Below are 7602 nucleotides of genomic sequence, written 5' to 3'. Positions count from 1 at the left end.
GATGGATTTTTACTTAATACGTAAGTGCATGAAATGTGAGTAGGCAGTGCCAAAATATTTCCTATTACATATATAATAAACGAAATCCCATGACATTCCAATAGTTGTTTTGTATTATTTTTAGTTTTTACGTCTCGTTTTTATTGATAAGCACTGCAAAGAGTACTTAAACTCGTTATAGTTATAAAATAAATAAATTGTATCGCAATGAAATTGACCAAAATGTACAACGGTTTTCGACCTAGTTTTAATGAGTTGGTTACGATTATGATCTATTGGCGTGCAAGTACAAATCGAGTATAGGGTGAGAAAATACAAGTAGTGAGTTTCGTTCGAGACCTTAGCCGGCAGTAAGGCTCTGTTGGGCCGCATTTTGGAATGCTTCGTGCACTTAAGATTTATGTTACTTTAATATTACTTTTGGATATTATTGCTGTTCTATCTTCCTTAGTCAAGTGACCAACCAGACTGTGAAATTTGTGAAACCCTGTCTTATGGAAAGAAATGTACGAAGTGTCAAATAGAATTAAATCTCGCAAATTAATATAGATTTATTATTATCAGTGTACAATTTAGTCAACACGGTGTATTTATGAAATAATAAATGTGTTTTTGTAAATTATTTTAAATTAATCCATGTTTTTGTATAACCAAAGACAATAAAATTGAACTAAAAAGGGTGTTTTATTCATATACTTAAAATAATAAAATATTTAAAAAAAAGGGAGAGAAATTACTGACGTTAAAGAAATCGTAGTAATGTTTGTTGCTGTTGTTCTTGTTTTTAAATCTTATTTATAAATAAGACAGAAATTTCAATGGAAGTCACAAGTTACAATGTTTGAACCCTGGATGATTTTGGGGTCGTGATCCTGAATGTCAACAAAAACGTGTTAAGATAGTCATACTAAAGACAGTTCTTATTAATAAATTAAAGTACCTACCTACATCTTAAGGGTCCAAAATAGACGAAAACGTATGGGCCTAGGGGTCCCATGGGAAAGCTTGTTCAGTATGACCATCGTAGTACGTTTTTGATACTCGGGATCACAATCCCAAAATCACCAAGTACAAGATATTAATATGTGGTGGTATTTACATCACAATTCACAATGTAGGTACTACTTTAACTTTGAAATTTAAAAATAAACTCTACTTAGAAAGTTTTTATTACGTCGAACCAATGGCACTAAAAATATTATTAAACTAAACTATTAGATTATAACCAGAAAATTAGGGAATTATTAGCGGATACTACAACCTACAAACATGTAAAGACGGACCCGACTATGAAAGTATTGAAAACCACTAAAGAACTAATTAGTGATTACTCGGACAGCCTTGATCTGAATGTTGCAAGTTTAGTTCCTGACTGCCCCGTGCCTCCAAAGTTGTATGGGTTGCCAAAAATACACAAACCTAGTGCCCCACTACGTCCCATAGTGAGCCAGATAGATGCTCCCACATATAAATTGGCTCAGTACCTCGCGGGAGCCCTCTCAGCATTACGTGGTAACACTAGCACGCATACAAAGGATTCTTACCATTTCATCGGTGAGATTAAAGACCTAACATTGACTGATGATGAGATCATGGTCAGTTTTGACGTCCAGTCGCTATTTACAAGCCTACCGGTACAAGACTGCATTGAAATTGTCAAGAAGAGGTTATGTGAGCAGAACATGTCAGAGGAATATGCTAAGCTGTTGGAACATTGCCTTACATCTGGCTACTTGCTATGGAATGGTGAATTCTACCTTCAAGTCGACGGCGTGGCCATGGGGTCTCCGGTGTCTCCAGTAGTCGCTGACATCTTTATGGAGGACTTCGAGGAGAGGGCACTCTCATTGGCTCCTGTGCGACCGAAGATATTTAAAAGATACGTAGATGACACCTTTACTATACTTCCAAAAAGTAGTGTTTCAACTTTCTTGGATCACCTAAATTCCATCCATAGCAAAATAAAATTTACTATGGAGTTGGAAAAAGACTGTTCTCTCCCCTTCTTAGATGTATTGGTAAAAAGAAATCCTGATAACACCCTAGGTCGCACTGTGTATAGGAAACCTACTCATACTGATAGGTACTTAAATGGCAAATCGCATCACCATCCCAGTCAACTTGTTACAGTAGGCAAATCTTTGTTTCAGAGAGCCCAGAGGATATGTGATGACCAGCATCTGGCCGCGGAGCTCCAGCATGCCAGGCGCGCGCTCCAGGCAAACGAGCTCAGGATACCGCGGGTCAACCAGAGGTCCCACATTAAGATCCCCACAGTTGAGCGCAGGCCTGCCATTCTGCCTTTTGTCAGGGGGGTCACGGACAGGATCAGCCACATCTTGAAGCGTGCTTCTATAAAAACATATTTCAAGCCAATGAAGAAGATGTCACAATTCCTGAGGCCTGTAAAATGCAATACCCCTCTACAGACTGCAGGAGTGTACAGGCTGGACTGTGAGTGTGGCCTATCATATGTCGGGCAGACGAAACGGAGCATTTCCACTCGGGTGAAGCAACACATAGCTGATGTCAAGCACCGTCGACCTAGGTCTGCTGTCTGTGAGCATGTCATGGATAAAGCCAATCACTCAATCAAGTTTGATAAGCCTCTGGTTCTTGCCAAGGAGAAGCGTTACATACCCAGAATGCTGCGCGAGGCCATTGAGATTAAGAAATATCCAAACTTTAATAGGGAAGATGGCTTTTCTCTACCACCAGCTTGGGATCCTGTAGTCCACCTGATAAAGGAGCAAGCGAGACAGACTGTGAGACCGTAGTGTTGGATGATGCTGGACATTCTGATGTTTTGAAAAGATGTGTCCCGCCGAGTTTGTTGCCGGTCCCATATTGGGATACCCTCCTACAATTTAGGAGGGAATTAAATCTTCTCGCAAATAAAGAAATTCTATTCTATTCTATTCTATTCTCGGGTCCGTGGTGTAGGGTTGGAGCCGGCATAGTTTTTTTTTTTTTTTTTTTTTTTTTTTTTTATCGCGTATATAATATATATCTTTACTTGAAAATAATTATAGTGTATAACTAGCCTTATGAACCGATTTTGCATGTACAACCAGCCTTAAAGTTTGTAGTCTATGATTGTTCATTATTTTAGTATGTGGGTATTTTTGCATTTTGTAATTTTTCCTCAGTCACCCGTTGACCACGAACGCTGTAAAGAGTTCGAAACGTCGGGATGAATTATAAATTCAATATACGCGATATAATCCGTTTTCATAGTTTTATTTCATGAGTAACTATCGCGGTAACCGAAGACAATATTATTATTAAACTAACCAGCAATAATAGATAGATGCAATATTTGCTGTCACAATATTTGCATGGGTGTAGGTACAACCAGAACGTCGTTACTCTGCACTGTACTTTTTTTTTACGTTGGGAAAATGCCTTTACGCATCCCGTCTCGAGGGGAGCAAGACGGGTATGATGGACTACTACAGGACGAGGATGCCTACTACCGTCTAAAAACCCAACGAGTGCCACCTCCGCGTATAAAGGGGACGTGCAGGATCGCAGTGTGCATTCAACTGCGACGCTCCAGCGGGCAACCCGCAACCGGGCTGCAGGCTCTATGGGGCATTAAGTAGTTTAGTGCTCCCCGTTCAATGGTACTACCATAGTGGGTGATCCCCCAATCCCTACATGGATGTACTATGGCGGAGGTAGCAAATGCGCATATCTTCTGCGCCGACCTCCTGGCCTACGACGACGGAGCGGGTGCGCTTCCGAATCGTTTTCTCGCTCCCGTTCCGAAGCCTCCTCCTGCGAAATTATGTTTTCGCAGCTCTCCAGCGACATCGCTTGCTCCATACAACGCTTGGCAGTGAGAGGTCAGCTCACACTTCTTGCTGTAATACGGCTCGGCTGAATTTCCAAGGCTAGGGGCATTCTTCAAGCATGTGGCGCACTGAATATACTTTTGCGTTACACTTGTGGCACGCTGCATGGGGACTGCTCTAGTCCAATCCGGTGCAGGTGCACTCCGAAGCATCCATATCCAGAGAGGACCTGCACTAACCTGAAGGTAAGAACCCGCCTGGCGCCGCTTCACCCAATGATCCAAGCGGGGACGAATGACTTCTGTTGTTGCTCGGCCCTAAGGCAATGCTCCTAGGTCTTCGTCCCATTGAACTCTGCACTGTACCTAGTTTTTATATCCCAGTGACAATTCGATTGCCCAATCTATCTACCACCCAATAAATAATCTAGTTTATTACTAAAATGACAAGCGGCCCGCCAACACGTTTGAAGCTACTCCTTGTGGAGCGAAACATGTCGAACAATCTTCGACTCAAAATACGTTTTAATATATTTAATATGTCTCATGGAAGATTTAGTATTAAAATTGTTGGATTGGCGAGATTTGCTTTTGCCAATCTAACTGTCATTTTAATGTCTGGGATATAAAAGAGCATAGTCGCTTTGCACTTTTCAAATAGACCTTCCATAACTTAACTAGTTCTGATTGAAACCTAATTAAACCTACGGGGCCAGAAATCTAATTTCTGGGGAATCTAATTTGCTCTGATGGCTTTTAATTTACCAATTAGAGACCATTAGACATTTCGTATTTCAATTAGTGTGGGGCAAGCAGGCATGAAAGCTCTTCGAGGAAATTGGTTTATTTTGAAATTAGTTTACTATTGTATTTTGTACATGTCTACCAGTCTTATAGAGACCCTGCTTTCTTTTAAAGTCAAAGACAAGCAATATAGAAGGTACATAAATTCTTAAAAACCTTTACTGTCTCCATTAATATAGCCATTAAAAACCTAAGGGTGAAAGGGTGAAATGGGGGCAAAAGATCCATGCGGGGTATTTAGCATGTGACTGGCAACACCGGGGAAGTATAGAGTTGTTATTCCAGTATGTTGACTGCATATTAATTTCGATATAAAATGCTTATGTACAGTCGCCATCAGATATATCGGAGCGGCCAAGGCGCTCACAAATATCTGAACACGCCTCTATTGTCAGGGCGTTACAGTGCGTGTTCAGATATTGTGAACAGCTTGGCCGCTCCGATATATCTGATGGCGACTGTACCTACTTAGAAAACTTTTGAGTGTTTATGGAAACAGATTTTAATAATGAAATAAATAAATGTTATTGGACAATTTTACACAGATCGACGTAGGGCCCGTTTCTCAACTTTTTGACAGCTTTTGTTAGAAAGGGACTTCCACTTGAATTACAAGCTACATGCTTTTGAGAAACGGGCCCCTAGTCCCACAGTAAGGCTTAATGTGTTGTGGGTACTTGACGACAATATTGTTATATGATATATAAATACATAAAAAATATAGGAACAAATATTTGTGATTATCACACATATGCCCATGCCAGGATTCGAACCCGGGACCTTCTGCCCCGTAGGCAGAGTCGGGCCACTTTCGACACGACCACGAGGCGCTTAAGAGTCCCCGGCAAGTTGGGCCGAATTTCACCTTCCCATACAAACGGAGTTTCGTTCTCATTTTAACACTTCGTGTTGGATTGTTGTAATGAAACTTTGCACATACAAGGTATATCTAGGTCTGTAATTAGTTTATATAGCTCTAGTTTATAAAACAAACGAAATTAAATTCACTGTATTTTTTAACTATGGTACTTATCTGAAGCTACATAAACTAATTACAGACATAGATATGCCTTATCCTATTGTAAGTAGGTACAAAGTTTCAGAGCAAACTAGCTACTCGTTTTAAAATGTATGGAGAACCGAGCTTGCCGGGGACCGTTAAATGGAAATGAATAAAGGCAGACATAAGACAAACGTCAAAATATCTGTCACGTGTCAGCTTGTTTTTTCTCTCACTTCGTTGTGAGTGAAGTGACTGTACTGCTTGCATTGTTGGAACTGTGACCACCGCCGGAACACCTCGTAAATTTTCTGGCTCTTTAAATTTATGGCTCAAGGGATTATTACCCAGGCGCGTGATATTACTAAACGGTGGGATTACTCTTGGATTTCGCAGATCGGAATTATCGGAACTTTATAGTGAGTTTGATTTGAAACGTGACATTTACATTGTTGGAGCAGACGGCGTGCAAACATGGGTAGGGCTTGTGGGAACGGGAATTTTGATGCTGACAGATCTTTTCACGTGAAAAGATCAGTAAATTTATTCGTATTATGGGTGTTTTTGAACCTATAGTCATATTATGTCGTGAGATGACTTACTTATAGATTATACTGAACGACTTTTACTATGAATACCTTCCAACATGAGTAGAAAAAAATGCTATTCTAAAGTGATATTTAAGAGGATAGGCCGCGGCCGCTTCTTCATACAAACATAGTCCCCATTTCCTCTCTGGATATGGACATTTTAAATTAATAAATAAAATATTTTTATTGACAGAAGCAAGTACAAAATAGGTATTGAAGTCCCTGACTTTTGAGCTTTTTACAGAAGTCAGTGTCCTCTCCCTTTATGGAATAGTACATTTCGATGCTAGTGCGGAAAGTATGTCATTAAAATTAGAAAATCAACAAGTAAGGAATGGAATTCGAAACTTTTATATTATTAATTCTGTGACACTGACATCATTGACATTGACATTAGGAAGACGTGTTTTTCTAACTTTTATTCGACTAGAATAGATTTTGTTATTATTATTGAACCCACTTCAATGAAAGTATTTTTTTCAAATCCATGTTCTATAAGACAGAAACAACTGTAAATATTACAACATTGTACTATTATTACCTAAATATCGTTATTTACGATTATTTGTGTATCGTATATTTATAAAAACAATATCGAATGTTGCCTTTGGAAACTTAAAACATTCTTGCAGTAAGAAAATACCCCTCTTCTTTGACAGGCGTTCCGTTCCATTCAGACAACTTATTAAGAACGGTTTTTCAACATTAAAAAATAAACTTGTTATAATACTTATAATGATGGAGAGGTAAGTAATAAAATATGAAATATGCATATTTTTCGTATTCTTACATTAACAGTAGGTTTTTATGTTGATTACGACGTTTAAAGGAAACTAATATTAACACTCATCAATAAGTAGTCATGAATTGGAACAAGCATAAATTTAAAAAAATTGGACAAGTAAAAAGTAAAACTAGTTCGCGAAAAACAACTTTCCCCACTTTCCACACCTAAACAGCCACGAAAAGTAGCACTTTTTGAGCAACTGTATTAAAAAATTATTTTACATATTTTGATGTAGACTTTGTTCGATTTTTTTATTTGTGTAAAAATTTGAAGCGAAAAGCAGATTTCATGCAGTTTTTTAAATACTCTTATAATAATTAAAGATTCAAAAAAATTAAACGTAGGGGCATAGGTGTAGCTGATATACAACAAACTGTGTCAAAATATTTTTAATAATATTTATATCCGACCGATCATGCGCTGTCCTCAGTAGTCCTCACCCAATTTTTTCCCACAGTAAGAGCTTCATGCAGCATCTCCTTACTCATTATCGTTCATCAAGATCTTTTCTAAACCAGGATCCAGCTACTCTCAAAAACCTTTCTGCCCAGAGGCCTTATAAGCAATGTGCTTCATTATCTGTTGGGCTAGCACATGATTGGCGCGAGGACTACCCGTCCCCCTT

This window comes from Cydia strobilella, chromosome 10, assembly GCF_947568885.1.
Source record: "Cydia strobilella chromosome 10, ilCydStro3.1, whole genome shotgun sequence".
Lineage (NCBI taxonomy): Eukaryota > Metazoa > Arthropoda > Insecta > Lepidoptera > Tortricidae > Cydia > Cydia strobilella.
This window is presented reverse-complemented; position numbering follows the sequence as displayed.